Consider the following 11378-nt stretch of genomic DNA (forward strand, 5'->3'; position numbering starts at 1 on the left):
AAGATGCGAGAAAAGTAGGGAAGGCGATATGAGATAAAAGCAGAAAAGAAAGAGGGGAGAGAAGAAGGAGAAGGAACTGGAGAGAAGAGGTAGTTGCAGAAAATACCGTCTGAGCGTCAAAAATGGATGCATTGGTCAAATTATCGACATGAAACATTCAATGACATTTTGAAATGTATTGGAGAATATATTAGATCGGTGCGAAATGCCTTTTGGCTGAGTTCAGAGCAAATTAAAATCTTCCATGTAAGATCTTTGATTTTACCTGCGATTACACCACTAAAAAAATGAACGTAATCTTTAATATTTATAAGAATTATTCAATTTTTTTCCACTTCTCGGTTCGTTGAAATGGAGATTTTGTAATTCAATATTTCCCCTCCCCCCATCGTTAATTCCAAACTGAATCATTCCGTTTCACACGGCGTGGACAATGAACACAATGGGATATGTCTAAAACTTACGAAAATTTTCTGCCAGCGGAAGGGTTTGAACCTACGACCATCAGATTGACAATCATGAACGGTAACCACTACCCTACAACCTTTAGCTCCTTAAAGCAGGTAGAAGAACCACTGCACTACGCCTTTACCTTCGAATGAAACAATAATTTTTTTTTTAAGTATTCTGCCCCTCCAATATTGTAAATGTCGTTTGGTATACGTGTAGTTGAACTTTTACTTTAATTTTGATTTGCTTTCTTGTAGTATAACCAATATCTTCAAGAAATAATTTTCGAAGTAATTAAAAACGAGAATATTGGTAGTTGTGAAAATGCGAGTTATATCTTCTAACTTATTATTGTGATTAGGCATTACTAATGGAAAATATCTAGAGGCTTGAATATTACAGGACGATGTTCTTTTCCTGTGATACTCTAACAGACAAAATGCTTGTTTACTGATGCAAGTCTTGTGTCCAGAACAGTCTTATGAAATGTATTTGCTGTTGCGTAACATAACACGAAATAATTACACCGTTTGCGAACTACCAAATCTGTGCAACGTTATACGTAAACAGGCGGAAAATTTTATTCATAAAATCACTTCACATTTGACAGTGTTAGTCAAGAGAGACTCGTAGGACACTGTGTTAAGGTGCTGGACTAAATCCTTCTAATTTTTCTTCCTCGAAGAACAACAATTTCTAAGGAAGAGCAACAGTGATGATCTTTCTTATTTCTTTTAAATGCTTACACTTGCCTTTAATTGGGTTAAAAATAAATAAGAATATTGCTTGCATTTCTGTCATTGACGTAGACCAGAGAGAGAGACAGACAGACAGACAGATATTACAAAATAGTTCAAATAGTGCGAACGCCATTAAAAAGTCATGATAATTCTATGTTGCGTACTTAGAATTATCCATACAATAAAGAACATGTCTAATTGTGAGTTAACAAAAAAAAAAAAACAATAATAAAGAGACATTTTTGCATCACGATTGCAGTTCGAAAAAGTCTGGACAGGGATTGAACGCAACGCACTGTCCTGACCAAATCGGTGAATCGGACGTCTGGTAGCCTTGCATCAATGATTATAAAACTAAAACCACCCAATATTGCAGCTTGAAGACTTATGCGCAAGAAACAGATTCATTTATACAAGAGCAAAATTGAAAGTTTTACACATTTCAAAAATCGACGATGTTATTTTCGTATTGATAGGTTCACAGTTAAATATTTTAGGGTTCGAGAGGGAAGCATGGCCCACATGGCCCCTCCCCTGGGTACTGACCTTACGTAGACAGTGGAAGAGACATTTTGGAGAACCTTTCTATTAAATTTAGTATTTATGCTTATGCTCAGATAGGTTAAACCGTTTATTGACAATCGTGAACTTTTCGTTTAATAGATAATATTTGGTTTTAAACGACGGGAGAACATTGGTCGAATTTCCTTTCTTGCTCTTTTGAGAGAATATATACTTCTACAATAGCAATCGCGTTCGGAAACCGTGAAAAAAAAATGACTTGGTTTTCAAAGGCAGACAAGCTTGGTAGTCTAGCTTGCTCGCGATCAAAGTGACTCACTCACGCTATTCAAGGCCGCTTCTTATCGCACCCAGCACGTTACAAGTGACCAGAGTCGAATTTTAAAGAGAATCTGAAGAATCTTAGATTTCATCAGAGGCGGCTAGGTAGGCACCAGCTCAACATGCAATAGTTTAAGTGATAATTCCTGACAAAAAGAACCGTATTGAATAATTATTGGGATAGTAATACGTGTATCCGCTCTTTTTTAACAATGTAAGCTCGAAGACAATCTGTATTCCATTTATTTATATTGGCAACTTGGTCAACCGGAGGTTATTTTATCGCCTTCGATAATCGAATTGTCTGATCGATTATTTTTTGTTTACCCAGGAACATGCCCCATAGGAGATTTCCGAGACCGGGTTACGCTACTCACTCGTAGCTCCCCAATTTCTTCACGATGGTGGGTTGCCACCGGTCCCATACACAGGCCGAGAACCTAGAGAGTGAGCATAGGCGGACTCGAATCCATGCCGTCCTGCAGTCGGAGGTCACGGAGGAGGACTTTTCTTATTTTACCTTTGGCTAATCGCGACGATGAGGATGAATAATGAATAGAAAAATCAAGGTCAGACAAAATTGAAATTTTTACACATCCTTGCATCCTTGCATTGAACTCAAGTGGGAAAAGGGGTAAAATTAGCATGTCCTGAATTGCCACACATATAAATAGTTATTTCATTAATATTTGTCAATGTCTTTGAAGCAGTACACAATTATCGTTAGAGTATCATTATTCATGATCTTATATATAAAAATATCCCGTTGAACGTGTGTCAATTAATTTATTTGTTTATTTTTTTTATAAATTGCATATGCAGAACAATGTATCCACTAGGCTATATACTGCTATTACAAATAATGTTACCATGCTCTTGTTTAATGGAAGGGATTCTTTTTTAATTAACATCTAGTATGGAGGATCGAACGTGGGACCGCAATGCTTTCAAGAACTCTAACCAATACATTACGCCCTTTGTTTTCTTGGAGCTACTGTTCCTGATTATTCTGTCGCCTCAATATTGTAAACGTTATCTGCAAAAAAGAAGTTAAATACTCAGATATAGCTCTGTACTTCTAGAATTACTTGATACACATGCATTTGAAATTGAACTCTGAATTTCTTTCTTCGTATTATTATATCTAAGCTTGTGAATATATTTTCTTTGTAATTTTATAACGGTTTCATGAACATCTACGAAATAGTTCCTTATAACTTGGAATATGGTGAAAAGATATGAAATGTCTTGAAATTAATTTTCGACCACTAGATTTTGGCAAGGGAATTATGTGTTATCCGTTTCCAGTTATTCATTGCTTAAACAAACGTTTTAAAACTATGTGGAATTTTCATTCTGGGATAAGTTTCTTTACTTTCTACATGTATGCGAACTACACTCTGTCCCACTTATCTCAGGAGCAGGTGAACGAAAACAAGTATCTGAGCAGCGATGAACACGTGAGAGGAATGGGATTGCGTGGAGGGAGGAAAGCCACTGCAGTTACCAGCCTTCCCAGCAGCGTGCACTGATTCGCTCTGTCCACTCGATCTCCTATCCCCTCTCTCCACTTCTCTTCCGCTATGCGCGGCTTTGCTCCAGAGATGCTGGGACAGGGTACAGTTAATTGTTTCTCAAAAGGTATCATCTATCTCTGTATGCCACACATTTAATTCTTACTCACATGGAAAAAAAATGTCAATTTGTATTCAGGGGTAGTTTCACAGTTACAAACTATTTTGGCCTTGAGGAGAAGTTTAGTTTAAGTAGACATTTTGTTTATAATTTTGAAATTGAGGTCGTCTAAGGTTGAAATCCTCATATTTAAGGCTTGAACTCGTCACCTAAGAGGTTGAAGATCGTCCTCTACTTTGTGCGTGGCCTTCTTTGCGTGCCCAAAGGTAAAATAAGAAAAGTCCTCCTCCGTGACCTCCGACTGCAGGACGGCATGGATTCGAGTCCGCCTATGCTCACTCTCTAGGTTCTCGGCCTGTGTATGGGACCGGTGGCAACCCACCATCGTGAAGAAATTGGGGAGCTACGAGTGAGTAGCGTAACCCGGTCTCGGAAATCTCCTATGGGGCATGTTCCTGGGTAAACAAAAAATAATCGATCAGACAATTCGATTATCGAAGGCGATAAAATAACCTCCGGTTGACCAAGTTGCCAATATAAATAAATGGAATACAGATTGTCTTCGAGCTTACATTGTTAAAAAAGAGCGGATACACGTATTACTATCCCAATAATTATTCAATACGGTTCTTTTTGTCAGGAATTATCACTTAAACTATTGCATGTTGAGCTGGTGCCTACCTAGCCGCCTCTGATGAAATCTAAGATTCTTCAGATTCTCTTTAAAATTCGACTCTGGTCACTTGTAACGTGCTGGGTGCGATAAGAAGCGGCCTTGAATAGCGTGAGTGAGTCACTTTGATCGCGAGCAAGCTAGACTACCAAGCTTGTCTGCCTTTGAAAACCAAGTCATTTTTTTTTCACGGTTTCCGAACGCGATTGCTATTGTAGAAGTATATATTCTCTCAAAAGAGCAAGAAAGGAAATTCGACCAATGTTCTCCCGTCGTTTAAAACCAAATATTATCTATTAAACGAAAAGTTCACGATTGTCAATAAACGGTTTAACCTATCTGAGCATAAGCATAAATACTAAATTTAATAGAAAGGTTCTCCAAAATGTCTCTTCCACTGTCTACGTAAGGTCAGTACCCAGGGGAGGGGCCATGTGGGCCATGCTTCCCTCTCGAACCCTAAAATATTTAACTGTGAACCTATCAATACGAAAATAACATCGTCGATTTTTGAAATGTGTAAAAATTTCAATTTTGCTCTTGTATAAATGAATCTGTTTCTTGCGCATAAGTCTTCAAGCTGCAATATTGGGTGGTTTTAGTTTTATAATCATTGATGCAAGGCTACCAGACGTCCGATTCACCGATTTGGTCAGGACAGTGCGTTGCGTTCAATCCCTGTCCAGACTTTTTCGAACTGCAATCGTGATGCAAAAATGTCTCTTTATTATTGTTTTTTTTTTTTTTTGTTAACTCACAATTAGACATGTTCTTTATTGTATGGATAATTCTAAGTACGCAACATAGAATTATCATGACTTTTTAATGGCGTTCGCACTATTTGAACTATTTTGTAATATCTGTCTGTCTGTCTGTCTCTCTCTCTGGTCTACGTCAATGACAGAAATGTAAGCAATATTCTTATTTATTTTTAACCCAATTAAAGGCAAGTGTAAGCATTTAAAAGAAATAAGAAAGATCATCACTGTTGCTCTTCCTTAGAAATTGTTGTTCTTCGAGGAAGAAAAATTAGAAGGATTTAGTCCAGCACCTTAACACAGTGTCCCACGAGTCTCTCTTGACTAACACTGTCAAATGTGAAGTGATTTTATGAATAAAATTTTCCGCCTGTTTACGTATAACGTTGCACAGATTTGGTAGTTCGCAAACGGTGTAATTATTTCGTGTTATGTTACGCAACAGCAAATACATTTCATAAGACTGTTCTGGACACAAGACTTGCATCAGTAAACAAGCATTTTGTCTGTTAGAGTATCACAGGAAAAGAACATCGTCCTGTAATATTCAAGCCTCTAGATATTTTCCATTAGTAATGCCTAATCACAATAATAAGTTAGAAGATATAACTCGCATTTTCACAACTACCAATATTCTCGTTTTTAATTACTTCGAAAATTATTTCTTGAAGATATTGGTTATACTACAAGAAAGCAAATCAAAATTAAAGTAAAAGTTCAACTACACGTATACCAAACGACATTTACAATATTGGAGGGGCAGAATACTTAAAAAAAAAATATTGTTTCATTCGAAGGTAAAGGCGTAGTGTAGTGGTTCTTCTACCTGCTTTAAGGAGCTAAAGGTTGTAGGGTAGTGGTTACCGTTCAGGATTGTCAATCTGATGGTCGTAGGTTCAAACCCTTCCGCTGGCAGAAAATTTTCGTAAGTTTTAGACATATCCCATTGTGTTCATTGTCCACGCCGTGTGAAACGGAATGATTCAGTTTGGAATTAACGATGGGGGGAGGGGAAATATTGAATTACAAAATCTCCATTTCAACGAACCGAGAAGTGGAAAAAAATTGAATAATTCTTATAAATATTAAAGATTACGTTCATTTTTTTAGTGGTGTAATCGCAGGTAAAATCAAAGATCTTACATGGAAGATTTTAATTTGCTCTGAACTCAGCCAAAAGGCATTTCGCACCGATCTAATATATTCTCCAATACATTTCAAAATGTCATTGAATGTTTCATGTCGATAATTTGACCAATGCATCCATTTTTGACGCTCAGACGGTATTTTCTGCAACTACCTCTTCTCTCCAGTTCCTTCTCCTTCTTCTCTCCCCTCTTTCTTTTCTGCTTTTATCTCATATCGCCTTCCCTACTTTTCTCGCATCTTATCTCCATCCCACTCTTCTAAACTCGTCTTATCTCCTTTCCTGTCTTAGATTTTGGACTCCACTGCACTATTCTCTCTTTTTTTGTTCTTTTCTTTTTCTCTCCTTTACTCTACTCTCCACTTCCCTCTTCTCGTCTCCTCCTCTCCTCTCCTCTCGTTTTCCTCCTCTTTTCTCTTCTTTTTTTTTTTCCTCATCTCTCGTCGAATCTTTTTCCATTCTCCTCACTACATCTCCTCTCCTCGTCTATCCTATCTTTCTTCTCTCCTCTACTTTTCCTCTTCTCCTTTCGCTTTCTCTTTCTCCTCTCCTTTGTGACCTTTCGTTTCCTCTCACCTCTTTTCCTTACTGTAGACTCATTAGCGATGAAATACTAGAAAACCTATTTTTTTCTTTCAGAAAGAATTTTGTCGTTTGCGATATAATAGTGATATTTTTAATAATTTTATACAATAATACTTGTTTATATTTCTTTCGCGTGTTTTATAAATATCTATTGTGCATGTGGCAACCCTGAAATTGAGCCTAACTCTGCACGCAACCCACCAACGGCTTGTGTAAATTGTGTTGCCTAGTTTAAAATGTCGTTGTCCTAAAACTTTTGAGAGACACTGTACCACTTAATATGGATTGACCCAAAATAGAAGCTGGAACAGAGTAAATATCGCGGAACCCTATGAAAGTATTGACAACCCATTAAATTAATATTCTCGAAAGTCTGCAAAGAAATATATGTAAATATTTTCTTGCTTACTTTCCTTGTATTAATGCATTACAAAAATGTGTGTTCGGCGTTTTCATGAGGTGATTTGAAGAATTATACCATAAGTGCACGATAAAGACATAAAAACAGTATTCTCAATAGTGATTAGATTAATAATATCATTTCTTAAAATATAATGCTTACTGTGTGTATACTGTTTAATTTAAAGCAGGTGCATCATTTTGATGATGTAGTTCTATTAACAATATTACTGTATTATTTATTCCCTGTATGTTGTAATAGGTGTAGTAAGTATACTTAATAGTAACACTTTGAACATTTTTCGATAAAACAGAAAAATAAATAAAGTCAAATTCTCATAATGTCGCAACAAAATTTTACTTTAGCAAGGGAAGTTTCCACTTAAGATAAAATCCATGTTCATATTCAATGGATTACTATTACTGGGTGAGACTGTTAAAAGAGGCCCCGTGGAAAATGTGCTCCTTGTATGTAGGCAACCCTGGTACACCGAAGAGAAGAGCGGGGTAGAGAACAGTCCAGGATATCGGTCCCAAGACAATTTAAACAACTTGACATAAACGTAAATGAATGAAACATCTCTTCTGTAAATACAGTACAGTGTGACAACAACCTACCTAAAGGAGGTGCTGGAAATGTCCTCCGTTGACCTCGAGGCACGTGTGCGGACGATACCACATGTTCTGAAAGGCAAGGGCGAGGACATCCTGTGGGATGGCCTGGATAGCTGTGATAATGTTGTTCTGGAGTTCTTCGAGTGTTTGAGGGTTGTTGCTATACACCTGTCCCTTTAGAGCTCCCCACAAGAAGAAATCACAGGGTGATAAATCTGGAGAACGAGGTGACCAAGGTTGGTTCGTGCCACGGCTGATGAGGCGATCAGGCGGGAACACTGACCCATGCTGTATGCACCGTGGCTCCATCCTGCTGAACGTAAGCGTTCCTTCGCTCATCCTCAGTCAGTTGTTCAACAAACACGTTGAATATGTTACTGATGTTGATTGGATTGATTTGTTGTTTTAAGTCCACTTTATTCACAGTAAGGACTGGACCTACAGTTTAAAGTGGGATCCCAACAACTTTGTGCCTCCATCGGGAATCAAACCCGAGACCCCTTGATTACAAGGCGACGTCGTTACCACTGCGCCATCGGGGAGGCCTATGTTACTGATGTAAAGAGCCGAGTTCACAGTCTCATGGAAGAACACGGGGATGATGCGGCGTGACGACACGGCACACCAGACACCGAGTTTCTGGGCGTGCAGTGGAACCTCCTTGAACACGTGTGGATTGTCACCTGACCAGTGTCGCCTGTTCTGGGAGTTTATGTAGCCTGACAGATGGAACCATGCTTCATCGGAAATGAACAAGTAACCATCCTGCAGCACCTCCGGAGCTATATTAAACAGAAACCACTCACAAAACTGCACACGAGCTGCCTTGTCCACATGTTGCATCACGGTAACTTTGAATGCGTGCAAGTTCAAGTCCTGCATCAGGATCCGCATAGCAGTTGACTGGGACACCTGCAACTGTTGTGCCAAACGCCGAGATGATTTTCGTGGAATACGTACGTATCATTAGCTGCGCTGCGTCACCCACCTTTGCCTCAGTGCGGACAGTCTTTGGACGCATTTTTTGGCCTATTCAGCAACGATCCGGTTTCCCGCCATTTTGAAATCAGTTTTTACATTATTGATTTGGTTTGGGCCTTCGCTGGAAGTCCATTCACCGCGAACTCCGTCGTAAACAAATCTGCACACTGTTTCCAAGAACCGAGGCGTGCATACGTCTCGACAACAAAGTTACGCTGCTGCACCGTTAACACCATGTTGACCCACCGCAGCGCACTCACAACTTTCCTCGCCGCTCAACTGCACTCAACTGACCTGCAGCGTGCAAGGTCACTACTGGACACTTTCTTTTCAATCACCCTCTATGTCATGTTGTCGAAACAGCTTTTCACCGATATCCTGGAGTGTTCTCTACCCAGCTCTTCTCTTCTACCCCGCCGAAAAACACTGTAATAGTTCCAACTTCCGTGGCACCAATACTCTGCCCCCCCCCCCCCTTTTGTTTTCCTTCTCTGAGGCTCAGAGAGACATTTACATGTAAACATGGTTTCGTATAGCCGACTCAAAACAATACACATAATTTATTCATTTCCAACAGTGACTGCGATTACGAACTGCCCCCTCACTTTTTACGCCCCACTGTGGCCTTTTAATGCTAAGCCTTCTCACAAAAAAAAGTAAACTGTCCCTGCCCCCCTCCCCACTTTTGTCACCCAATCGTGGGAGTGTTAATAACAATACATTTGTTAGGGAATTTGCGCAATTATTTATATTATACTTATTCACCGAACACCATTTCCTTCAAATTTTCCCACGCCACTTTACCTGCCATTTGCTTCGCTTCATCAAAGTTGCCTCCATCTCTCGCGTGGACTGCGATCGCCAACACTTTTTGAAATATGCTACCTCTGCCGCTGTTTGCAGCATTCGAGGGGAGAAAATGGATTCGCTTTTCTGGCTTGTATTATTATGGACTTCATTCGCACAGCCAGCGCGCATACTACCACCACCAGCCATGCGCTGAAATGTACTTTTGCAATCCCGTTCCATTCGAGACCGTGCGACCGAGTCGACGCTATCCATACATCAGTGCAAAGAGAGGGATTTTTAGAAATGGAAACTTTCAATGTTATCTTGCCCTTCTCACCGTGTTCCAAGCATGGCAGTGACAAGAAAGAAGGGGGGACAACTGAAAGCGAAACTGGTGTTTCAAACATTGTCTTGCATTGCCATTTGATTACACACACAAAATCAACAATTCTCACCTACTGTCTATGCAATACTCCTCTTGCCAGATGCTCTTTCTTCAATGGCTTCTCAGAAAACAACTAACTGGTGAAGAAGTCAAAGTTGGAAGTAGAACTTTGGCCAGTTTGCGAATGGTGGCTTCTTTCGACTTGTCGAAGATTTCAAACCTGAAATCTTTTCAGGCATCTTCTGGGAACAAAAATGTATTCCTTTTTACTTATTACATAATAATACTAAATAAATTGTGCAAATGTATAATTATACTGTTGTACACAGGACATATCCAGGTGCATTGCGAAGTTTTCAAAAATATTATTTTGAATGACATGCATTGAATTTAAATTTATATTCCTCCTATAAGTGTGACGTGACACACATTTTTTCACTTGATATTTTGATTCAGTGGGTTGGAATTGCTATCACTGTAACTTCTACATAAAAAAAATTAATTTGTTGGCTAGTGTTATTTGTCCACGAACACATATTCACATTTCTAATGATAACCTACATTGCGCGAATTTTGGTACTTCTTGTGTTTACTCATCATCAATTCTTGGTTTGCAAGAGTACACATTATGCATTTAATTATAATACAAGCCTTACTTACTTTCATTTTCTTGTTGATTAAATTTTGGCTTTGAGAATTGTAAGAAGCCAAATAATTCTGCAAATATTCAAAGACAGCAACTTTTCTCTTTGCAATTTTTGTCATATAAGCTCTACGGAAACGATTATCACGTAGGCATTGTTGTACTGTTGTATTGTCCACGAATAAAGTGGAAGCGATATTGCATTTTTTCATTATCGGAATTGTACACACGAAATTAATTAATACTACAACCTATAAATGGTACGCCCAGGCAAGTCAAAAACACCCATGATTCGGTTAGATTAGACTACCAAGAGAAACAATAGTCTTCATAATGTGATTTCGATGTGGCATGTTCGTTTGAATCCACACTTGTCGAGGTTAGGACTAACCACCTTCTATTTTATTACGGAGTAAAACATCAAACAATATCGCATCAATTCTATAATAATTATTAGAGATATTCTTGCTCGAGTAGGATACAGGGAATGCTAAATATTTTCGGACGGGCTTATCATCAGTGGTTATAACTAACATAATGCTCTTTGTTCTCGGTTTTCTCTCACATTCTTTCTTCCCTTATTCATTTGTCTCCTTCTACCCTTTCTCTCCCTTTTTCCTTCTCCTGTTTTATGGTATTTCTTTCTGATTCTCTTTCTCTCATTTTATTTTATTTCCCTTCTTTCTTTCTTCTGTTTATTTAATCCTGTTTCTTTCTACGTCTTTTCTCTATTTC

At 38.6% G+C, this 11378-nt stretch overlaps 1 long non-coding RNA gene across 1 annotated transcript in view; it reads right to left on the minus strand.

The window, feature by feature from the left end:
* Nucleotides 1-10236, minus strand: part of LOC146003931 (uncharacterized) — a 39779-nt gene extending 29543 nt beyond the window's left edge. Inside the window, exon 1 of the long non-coding RNA XR_014443869.1 lies at nt 10071-10236. This is a non-coding gene — a long non-coding RNA (uncharacterized LOC146003931). The remainder of the gene's footprint in view (nt 1-10070) is intronic.
* Between the last annotated feature and the right edge of the window lie 1142 nt (nt 10237-11378).

This window comes from Lepisma saccharinum, chromosome 21 (assembly GCF_977018435.1).
Source record: "Lepisma saccharinum chromosome 21, izLepSacc3.1, whole genome shotgun sequence".
Taxonomy (NCBI): domain Eukaryota; kingdom Metazoa; phylum Arthropoda; class Insecta; order Zygentoma; family Lepismatidae; genus Lepisma; species Lepisma saccharinum.